This window comes from Haliotis asinina, chromosome 13 (genome assembly GCF_037392515.1).
Source record: "Haliotis asinina isolate JCU_RB_2024 chromosome 13, JCU_Hal_asi_v2, whole genome shotgun sequence".
NCBI lineage: Eukaryota > Metazoa > Mollusca > Gastropoda > Lepetellida > Haliotidae > Haliotis > Haliotis asinina.
Genome location: NC_090292.1, coordinates 30,184,128 through 30,195,491, shown reverse-complemented (window position 1 = coordinate 30,195,491; position 11,364 = coordinate 30,184,128). Strand labels below are relative to the sequence as shown.

Genomic DNA, 11,364 nt, shown 5'->3' with positions numbered 1-11,364 from the left:
AAATATTTAGGTTTTCAGGAGACGAGACCCATTTCATTTCTTGTTTTACTAATCCACCGTCTTATCTTTTCAAGAATTAGAGGAAAAACTAATTTTCCCCCATATGTAATCCTGATGTTTTTATTGACCAAGAATGTCAACTTACAAGAAAAATGTTAAGATTTTTTTTTTTGCCCCATATACACTTCATAAATTGCCAAAAGTAAAGTAGTTTGAGTATTTAGAAGGAATGTTACTTTGATTGGTGATTTTATTATATTTTTTCCCTCTTGCCTTTATGTTTTCTAAGGACAAAAATCTGTAAAACAAGAAATACAATTGGTCTGGCCTTATACTGGATGCAATTAAAATGAAACTGTTGATGTTTGGTAGGTATAGGAATGTTGTTTAGCATACTGAACAGCAAAAGAAACGCTTCAAATAATGAAATCTCCTAAGTGTAAGTGTTCCTGTTAATATCTTCTCTTTAAAAATGTGACAAAATGGCAAAGTTTCATTTCTTTTGCTGTTGAGTATATTAACAGTAAAGCTTGGTCTTCACAAACCCGAGGAGAGAATGTTGTGGCATGATTTTGGTTAAGAGGTGCAGGAATAAAAATCTAGAAGTAATTTTATCATGGCCTAATACTGTTAGACTGGATATTTTTGCTCTCTAGTCCTCAGTTTTCAACATCAGTCCATACTGTTACATTGCGTAATTTTAAAATTTGATAATCATGGGAGACAGGACTCGATATCTGAACAGGGACATCGCTCCCTGAACAGGGACATCGCTCCCTTTAATAGCAGTATGACTTTTTCATGAACCAGATCACGTGGATATGATAGGTAGTGGAGTAGTTGGTGGTTAAAGCATTGTTACATGTAAGACCAACATCCCCACTCCCACCCCAACCCCCAACTTCCCAATGATTTTGTAAGCTAAAAAGAGTCACTCACTCACTTCACAAGAACATGACTGTAAGTTGTTGCTTCTCAGCACCATAGTGTTGAAAATGCAGAATTCCTTGCGACTAAAGAGACATAACTCTTCCAGTGGCCTATGTATCAGACATTTGTTATTCGGACTAGGGCTGGGGCAAGTCCAAATTTTCTACCCAGGTATCCCACCCCTTATTACCCTACCCTGCCTTGCCACCCATCTTGACATCAAATTTGTAATGCGTGGCAATATCTTCTTTAGCTTGGAGGCAAAAATTACAGGCTTTTGCAATATCTTAACCATGTATTTACTTCAAAAGAAGTGACTGTCATTTTTGTATATTATACAAGCTTTTTGATAACAAAAGAAGAATGTATTACATTGTTCAGACTATAAGTGACATGATTATAACAGGTACAGGCATCGAGGCACGTATCTGGATCCAACACATTACCCACCTCTCCAAAGTATCCGGGTTACCTGTCAAAGCCCTGTCTGACATATCTGGGTAGCAGTGTTATTGTCACCTTGAAATTAATGTTAAATTTTTCCATGAATAACCTCGAATGGTTAATGAAAGTAGCCTTTGCCTCTCTCTATATTTTTTCTATTGCTGTAATCATCATTTGAACCTAAGACATTTTATGCTGTGCATATTAATTATAAATTTGTTCGGTTGTGTGAAACATTCTAGATTTCACATTGCTTAACTGCGAAATGTTTAGGAATTTAATTAGAGTTGATATTTTATCATCCAAAACTGGCTGCCAAAGTAGATATTCATTGGTGATATCAAATAATATCTCGTAAGTGTTAACTTTATGAAATTTTATCACAAAGCTTTGCAGACCATTGTGACATCCATTATGATGACATCATCCATCACAATTACATGACACCACAATACAAGACTGGTTGTTATTGTTTACAAATAAAAAAGCTGGAAAATTAATTTTGGATGATAAAAAGAATCTCACCCATGTATCTTTTAATATCAGATATATCGAACCATTATTTAAAAAAGATTAAAACTCTTGATGATGATGATGATGAGTGGTTAAAGCATTCCCTCATCCCATCAAAGACCCGGGTTCGATTACCCTCATGGGTACAATGTGTTAAGCCCATTTTTGGATATTGCTATAAATAGTGTGACACTAAACTCTGCATTCACTCTCCACTTTTCCAAAGCAGTGCTTATTTCACTTGTTGATATGTTTGATATAAAAAGGACAAGCGTAAAGGCTCTGTAATTTACATATTGTTTAATTGTGTGCCTTTAATCAGAGAAACTATTTTGCTATGCGTTGTTAATAAGATTTGAGCCTGCAAAGAGCTTTGTGCATATCATGTTTATTATATATATATTATATATATTGACATATTTATACACCGTGTGTGTCGTGAAGATGATTGACATTTTACGGATTTGTATGTGAATGTTTGTTTTTGCTATTGCCGACAAGATCTTATCGATGGTGTGTTCTGTAAGAAACAAATGCTGTATGTAGGCAGAGAAAATAAAGCTGTGTTGGTTCTTGGGCACGTGAGTAGGGCATTTGTATTAGTAAAACAATAGTAAAACATATAATTGAACAAACAATAGTTAAACAGTCATGTAATTGAACAAGCAGTAGTTAAACAATCATATCATTGAACAAACAATAATAAAACTGTCACTGTTGAACAACCAATAGTCATATACTGAACAAAAATAGTTAGGGATATATATAAATTTTGAAATTATGAAAAATGTTTATTCATTGACATGCTGATAAAATATCAGTCATAAAAATACCAATATCCCTAACTTATTTTGTCCAATATATTATAGAGTTATCCATCCATTTATATTATTAGACAGCTACATCAGAAAAAATCACATTATTGGTAATTCATGTGTTACCGAGGCGATGGTGTAGCCTTGTGGTTAGAGTGCCTGCCCATCCTGCTGGAGACTGGGGTTCAGTTCCCCATATGGGTACAATGTGTGAAGCCCATTTCTGGTGTCCCCTTCTGTGATATTGCTGGAATATAGCTAAAAGAGACATAAAACCATACTCACTCATGTGTTACTAACCATAAACTGTCAATGAATATTGATTGTTGAAACATCTATCACAATATGAGCAAAGTGTCAATGTTAGGAACCACAGCCTTTCAGTATTACAGCAAAGTAATATTGGTAAAGCAACTATCAGCATACATCCATTTTCATCCAAAACATCTATCTTTAAATATTTATCAATAAAACTATCACTATCAGTAAAAGAGCTTTTTAGAAAAACAGTTTTATCAATAAAACAGTCATGTCCATCCACAGACACATCGACAAAACAACCATCAGTAAAAGTCCATTTTAACAAAACTTATTTCAGTGAATATCCTTCAGTAAAACTATCACTAACAGCAAAAGAGTGTTTTTTACCAACAGTTTTTTAGTAAAGCGGTCCTGTCTATTTACACTCTGATAAGACATGCATTAGAAAATGATGGGGCAGTAAAATTTTGTCAGTAACATCATATCTTAAAGTTTTTTAAGTAATATTTCTGCACCAGTAAGCTTGGTATGAGAAAAACATTTACAGGAGCAAAAGGGGTCAGTGATTGTGTGAGGTGGACATTTATATTGGTAAAACGTTTTGATAAAAACAGTCGAGTGAAACCAATAATCTCAAATAGTATCATGTTACTTCCTCAATCATAGGGGGTAGCCTAGCAGTAAAAGCGTTCGCTCTTCACACCAATGATCCAGGGTTTGATTTCCCACATGAATCCCATTTCTGGTATTTCTCTCCGTGATATTGCTGAAATATTGCTAACAGTGGTGTAAAACCATACTCACATACCCCTCAATCTACCAGGGACACCTTGCAGTAGTGACAGTTTGGTATAGTCAACCGCTGGAAAACCAATCAATATATGTTTTGTATCCAGTTTACGGTTATTCTGACAGTGTAAACTGATTTTCAGATATTCACATAATAGGTAGTGTGATTGGCAAATGAAACATTGATTCACCTGGGCAGTGTGTTGATAGGAGGGACTAGAATAATCTTTCTTTATGAATACATTTGCACCTGAGACAAAATATATACTCATAGATACGAATAAGGGAACACATGAAAGTACAATTGTTCCTTTATTTATATCCAGAATTTCACTCAAATCGCAAAGAAACCTGAAAAAAATATAGGAAAACTTTTGTATGTTCCCATATATGTTTCCATGAGTATATGTCATGAGTTAGCCAATCAAATTACTGGAAAGTGTTGTGACACATATATTTGTCATAACACTTTGTTATGAAACACCTTTACGAGGTACCACGTGGATAATAAATAAATTTATATTTGTTATAAAATACCCCTTCAGTTATACCAGGTATAGAATGTGTAGTTTTGCACCTGGTGCAAAATGTCAGCGTAGTAATGTCTGGTATAGAGTATGGTAGTTTTCCCCTGATACAAAATGTCTTATGTTTGCACCTGGTGCAAAATGTCAGCGTAGTAATGTCTGGTATAGAGTATGGCAGTTTTCCCCTGATACAAAATGTCTTATATTTGCACCTGGTGCAAAATGTCAATATAGTAATGTCCGGTACAGAGTATGGCAGTTTGCCCCTGATACGATATGTCACTATATTTGCACCTGGTACAAAATGTCAATATAGTAATGTCTGGTACAGAGTATGGCAGTTTGCCCCTGATACGATATGTCACTATATTTGCACCTGGTACAAAATGTCAATATAGTAATGTCTGGTACAGAATATGGCAGTTTGCCCCTGATACAATATGTCACTGTATTTACACCTGGTACAAAACATCTGTTTATTTGCACTGATGCAAATGTATGAGTGTGTTATTGGTGCAAAAGGTCTATGTTTATATGTGGTACAAAATTTTATATATTTGCACCTCACACAAATATCAATATATTCATTTGTGGTACTAGATGTCTAAGTAGAATGTCAGTACATTTGCACCAGTTATAAAATATCTACCTGTTCAGGAAGAAAATTCCAATATCTAAACCTGGTATAAAATTTCATTGTTTGCATCTTATATTGAATGTTACAATATTTGCACCTGGAACAACATGTGAATGTTTGTCCAAGGTATTGGCTTTCAATATATTTGCACTGGTATAAAATGTCAATATATTTGCTTATGGTAGTAATTGTACTCAGAGAATCAAATAAAGGAACACAAAATTAAAACGTTCCTTCATCACCAGCTTTCATCACCAGCTTTGAATAGGGATATCTGAGAATAAATAAAGGAACACTGCCATGAACTGGACTGTTCCCTTATTTGTTTCCTTCAGTATATGCACATCTGAAGTTGTACTGTATACAGGAGGTGTTTGCACAGAGCTGTGTCCAATGTTACAGCTCTTGTAGATACAGTATGTATAGAAATGCAACAATAGAATAGAATAGAATGGAATGTCAACAATAGCTGTAAAACTGTTCTTAAACAAGACAGCCAGCCTTTAGGACTTTCAGTAGAATCAGCTGCTTAGAAGCTGCATTACCTGCTACAGATCATCAGAATGTTCTATTATATCATGTGACACTTTAAAAGGACTTCTATTTGGGCAGAGGGGTAGCCTAGTGGTTAAAGTGTTTGCCTGTCATGCCAAAGACCTGGGTTTGATTTCCCACATAGGTTCTATGTGTAAAGCTCATTTCTGGTGTCCCCAGCTGTGATTTTGCTGGAATATTGCTAAAAGCGGTGTAAAACTAAACTCACTCACTCAGAATCATTTGATATTCTTCACAACATGCAGCCTGTATGATAAACTGAATGGAGTCTAGAATTTTTTCAAAATCTTCAAAAGTAGTGGTTGGGGATAGGATGGGATTTTAAGGGTATCACCCATTTTGTTGTGGTTAGGTAGGATTGCATCAGTTTTGTACATGAAAATATTAATCAAATTTGCATAAAAATTAGGGGATTTGAGTTTGAAGGGAAGTAGTGGATGGAGGGGAGGGAGGGGGGGGGGATGTCACATTGCGTTTGTGCATGACATAGAGTTGGTCACATTGTACAGAAATTCTAGAATTCTAATGGACAGCTCCATAAAAATCATTATCATCATCAGCCATAAATTATGAATAGTCCCTAAAAAGTTAAACTTCTCATTGTTTTTTTCATTTGCTTGCTCTCCAGTAATATTTTCTTTAAAATATTTTTTCATCAGCCCAACATTCCTACATATTGGAAAACCACATTTCATACCTTGTGCTTTCTGTTCATATTTTTAACACTGAAGTTTGAACCCAATAATATTTTTGGTATCCACGCAAATATATATATTTTGATTATTGCTTTAAAAGCATTTGACATCTGAATATTGTGTTTGTACATATCAATACTACCTTCTAGTATATGTGTTTTACTTGATGTAAATCTCAAGGAACTAGTTCAGCAATCATGTGTAATAATAAATGGTTGTAGGAAATTGTTATTCTCTCGATAAAAAAATAAAGTTGAATTGTTTATTATTTCTCATTACAGGATTTTCTGCTGCTAATATGAACAGATTCTTCACAGCTCCCCTTGTCTAGTTGTAGCCACACTCATTATGTGAATGTTATTTCTGGTGTCTCTCTGAGTTTGATTCCCATATTACCATGTTTGTTTTTGGCATCTTTCAGAATTTAGGGAATGTGGTGTACCCTTGTGGTTAAGCATTCGCTTCTCACACTGAAGACCGGGGGCTCCTTTCACAAAGCAACCTTTACTAAGGTTAACTCCCATTCTTGAGCACTGGACTAAGGCTAAGTTAGACTAAGGTAACCTTAGTGCACTGTTGAAGAATGATAGTTGTGAAAGGAGCCCCAGGGTTTGATTCCCCACATGGGTACAGTGTGTGAAGCCTATTTCTGGTATACCCACATGGTTGTGCTGTATATTGCCAAAAGCAGCATAGAACTAAACTCGCTCACTTTCTAATTTTGATTATCATTTTAGTGCATCACAGTGAGTTCTTCTTGCTGGTATGTTTGTGTCTGGGTTTTATTCCTACTTGGGGCACATGTGGCTTCCTTCAGGTTGTTCTGTCAGAGTCAGAAACCCATGAGGTGAATCTTTGTTGTTTCAGTTCAGTTTTCTCCAGTCACTTTTATCAACGTAAACATATGAAACCTATTCATAATGTTCTTAAGGAATGACAGAGTCACCCCAGAGATTTCATTTTAACTGAATATGTATTAGAGGAATTTCAAAGTCCATTTTTGGTTGGAGTCAAAGTAGGAATTTTCTCAGACTGGTGACTTTGTTTTTTCTTTGCAAAGTGAGGAACTGTAACTTCAGAACTGTCATGAAGATTTGTAACTGTACCGCTGTATCTGAAGAACTCTCCGAAAGAACAGTCCTAAAGACCTGTAACTGAAGAACTCTCCGAAAGAACAGTCCTGAAGACCTGTAACTGAAGAAGTCTCCTGAAGAACAGTCCTGAAGACCTGTAACTGAAGAACTCTCCGAAAGAACAGTCCTGAAGACCTGTAACTGAAGAACTCTCCAAAAGAACAGTCCTGAAGACCTGTAACTGAAGAAGTCTCCAAAAGAACAGTCCTGAAGACCTGTAACTGAAGAAGTCTCCAAAAGAACAGTCCTGAAGACCTGTAGTTGAAGAACTCTCCAAAAGAACAGTCCTGAAGACCTGTAACTGAAGAACTCTCCAAAAGAACAGTCCTGAAGAGCTATAACTGAAGAACTCTCCAAAAGTACAGTCCTGAAGACCAGTAACTGAAGAACTCTCCAAAAGAACAGTCCTGAAGAGCTATAACTGAAGAACTCTCCAAAAGAACAGTCCTGAAGACCCTTAACTAAAGAAGTCTCCTAAGCAACTGTTCTGAAGACCTATAACTGAAGAACACTCCTGAGGAACTGTTTTGAAGACCTGTAACTGGAGAACAGCTCCGAAGAACTGTAACCAAAGGGCTGTAACTGAAGAACTGTAGAAAAGGAACTCTTTGTACAACTCCCTCACTTCTTTATTCAAGGGCGTTTGGATAGTCTTAGTGCAACTAGAATATGGCTTAAAGTGGAGTACAATGTGGTTTGCCCATTCTAGTTTCCAGAGTGTACATATGACATTGATGTGTACTGAGTACACACGAAATAGGTGACAAATGTGTGGGCTTTCCTTTTAACTCACTCATAACGTTAAGTTAATTCATTCCTGTGACAAACTGACCTTTTAATGATTACAAACTGAAACTAATGGTAACATAAATAACCAGTATGGAAAGTGTCTGAAAATTTGTGTGTGAAAATTAATTTATTTAACTCGAAAAAACTAAGCTTCGTATTTTAAGTGCAAAGACTGGTGTGTAAAAATTAATTTCCTTAACAATGAAAAACAAAGCTATGTTTTCACACATCGCTGAAGTGACGTGAAACATTAGCTGACTAAATACTGTGTCTTAGGTGTTGAGTGGGTGGTTATTTTGAAGTGCTGTTGTGAAGACTAACATGTATAGTGAAAACACCTTCAATGGACCTTGGGAATCTGAACACCCTCTTACTGGACAATAAATAGTCTCTCTCCAAATAATCTTTTGAGAACATTTAACATGCATGGTGTGCTGTTATAATATAACTCTAAAAGTCTTCAAGAAAATAGGTCGCCGAGGGTTTAGCCTAGAAATACTAGTTTGCAAGACATATTCAGATTGTACTGATTTTAGCTCCCTGACCTCAAAATATAAAATGACTGTTTATGGTTGGTATACTGCAGGGAAAGTGGTGCTTGGTAAGGTGAAAATGTAACAGGGCTTCTAGCAACACACAGGCAGCTTGGTTCGTATACTTCCCAGGGAGTACAGAATGAAAATCACATGCACACTGAGTGCATGCAGTGCTCCATTTATGGTGTAATGTGGTGTTACTACTACTACTACTACTACTACTACTACTACTACTACTACTACTATTACTACGATAGTAAATATGATAATGTTGATAATATACAGTAATAATTCTCCAGAAAGATACAGTGTGGAGTAACAAGGTTTCATTGTATACAGGTGTGACAAGTAGGATTTTTCAAAATATAGGTTGCTGGACAAAATATCTTCAATAATTCATAGTACTAGTACAAGTATTCTGTATATTTAGGGCATTTGCATTTCCGTTTTCTGATGCAGTAGTTGTGTACAGCTTACATTGATGCTGTTATATATTTCAGCCAATAGTTTTGTCCTGATGTATAGTTATTGTTGTGTACAAAATATACACGTGCTTGTGTGATGTTACCATGGTTACACCTATGCAAAATACTGGTCCGTTGTATTTTTTTTTTGTTTTTTTTTTGAAATAAACATATATTCTCCTGCTTAGTGGTGACTAATGTACTGTTTCGGGATCTTACACATGGTATTTTCCATACCACTGATCAACAGCATGAGCACCAATCTACACAAATGGGATACAGTGAGTGTCAACCAAGTCAAGGAGCCTGACCACCCAGTCCTGCTTGTTGCTAGTTGTTGTTCAAGGGTCCACTAGAAAAAAGGATGGTAACTTGTTACAGCAATGTTACAGTATGACCCCCAACTGTAAAGATCACGTTTGGTCTAGACAATCCAGTGATTGATATTATGAGCAACATTATTATAGACTCTCAGGTTATGATGACAATGTCAACTCATTCAAAACCAAACCGCTCCTACAACATGCTCAGCTTGACCTGATCTGATGAATACTGATGCATTGCGTGACCGTAGCCTTGTCACAAATGGTTGGGTCTATTATTGTGAAGGGGTGCACCTGACTCAGTTCTTTGTCAACATGTCCGAATGGAGATGAGATCGCCATTTGTATTCTCGGTGTCGCGAAATCGTCAGCAACTTTCTTTAAACAAGACGGTACAGATTCTTTAATGTTTCCGATTCGGATTTCAGACTGCGAGCGAGCAGCATCTGGTGTTTCAAGTGGAACAGGTTTAGGGAGTGATAGCGAAAGTAAATCTCATTGCGAAAGTAACTGAAATCTGTATGGTTTAAAGTTAGTGAACCAAACTAAATAGCATATGCTTGTATAAACAATTCAGTTACAACATAAAATCATTGTTTTTTTTTAAAGAAGTGTTGTTTTCCGGGACAAGTTCTGTAACGATTCCTTGTACCCATGCTTCGCAAGAACCCAACATTAATAGCATTTTCTGTTCCCCTAGTTCATATAGTTACCTTGACCTGCCGCTTGTGCCATTTGACCTCCCGGGTCATGCGCATGTGGAGTTATTCAGGTCAAGCGGAAGTTATAAACATGATGGGATGACTAGCCTGACTTCAGATCCTGATACTCTTTTCATCCAGGGACCTGTGAAGATCCCGGGGTAGAACAGGCCTTCAGCAACCTATGCTTGCCATAAAAGGCGACTATGCTTGTCGTGAGAGGCGACTAACGGGATCGGGTGGTCAGACTCGCTGACTTGGTTGACACATCTCATCGGTTCCCAGTTGCGCAGATCGATGCTCATGTTGTTGGTCACTGGATTGTCTGGTCCAGACTCGATTATTTACAGACCGCCGCCATATAGCTGGAATATTGCTGAGTGTGGCGTAAAACTAAACTCACTAACTCACTTTACATCCAGATATATCAACTTGTTCCAGATCAGGCTCTGGGGTAGCCGAGTGGTTAAAGCATTTGCTCGTCATACCCAAGAAGACATGGGTTCGATTTCCCACACAGGTGCAATGTGTGAATCCGTTTCTGGTGTCCTCCACCGTGACATTGCCGGAATTTTGCTAAAACTAAACACACTCATTCACCATGTCAGATCATGAAGTGGATACTACTGAAATGGTAATAAAATGCAGCAAATATGCTTACCACCCATTTGAATCAAGACCAATCTCCCCCTTTTGATCTGGGGTTGATATACTGAACAGTCAAAGAAAAGCGAAAGGTAAATCTCATGAAATTAAGCGTTCATGTTTATGTCTTCTATCTAATGAAATGACAAGAAAGACAGTTGCGTTTTTTTTCGTTTTTTTTTTTTTTTTTTTTTTTTTTTTTTTGCTGGCAGTATACCTGTGCGAGGTGTTTGTCCAACTTGACAGATCTAGTGATCAGGTATGTTGACTTGTTGAACCGCTTGGGTTTGTTGCTTTTCACAACAATCACAGTTTTGTCTGATTAAATAAGAGGCGGTAGGGTAGCCGAATGGCGTTCTCTCGTCACATCGAAGATCCGGGTTCGATTAACCACATGGGTGCAATGTGTGAAGCCCATTTCTGGTGTCTCCCGCCGTGATATGGCAGGAGTATTGCCAAAAGCTAAAATAACACTAAACTTCTGATTAATTACAGGTAAACATCCTGATGTAACAAATATATTGAATGCCGTGGCGTAAAACAACTCCACCTACAAATTAGAAAAAGGCCAGCTCGTAATATCAAATACACTCAAACAAACGACCCG

The 11,364-nt window shown here is 36.8% G+C and overlaps 1 long non-coding RNA gene across 1 annotated transcript; it reads right to left on the bottom strand.

Moving 5' to 3' along the window:
* Window positions 1-7,206: 7,206 nt before the first annotated feature.
* On the bottom strand, window positions 7,207-9,571 carry LOC137260268 (uncharacterized). Its single transcript, XR_010954745.1, has 2 exons — window positions 7,555-9,571; window positions 7,207-7,514 (listed from the first exon to the last, which is right to left on the bottom strand). It is a non-coding gene; the product is annotated as an uncharacterized lncRNA (long non-coding RNA).
* Between the last annotated feature and the right edge of the window lie 1,793 nt (window positions 9,572-11,364).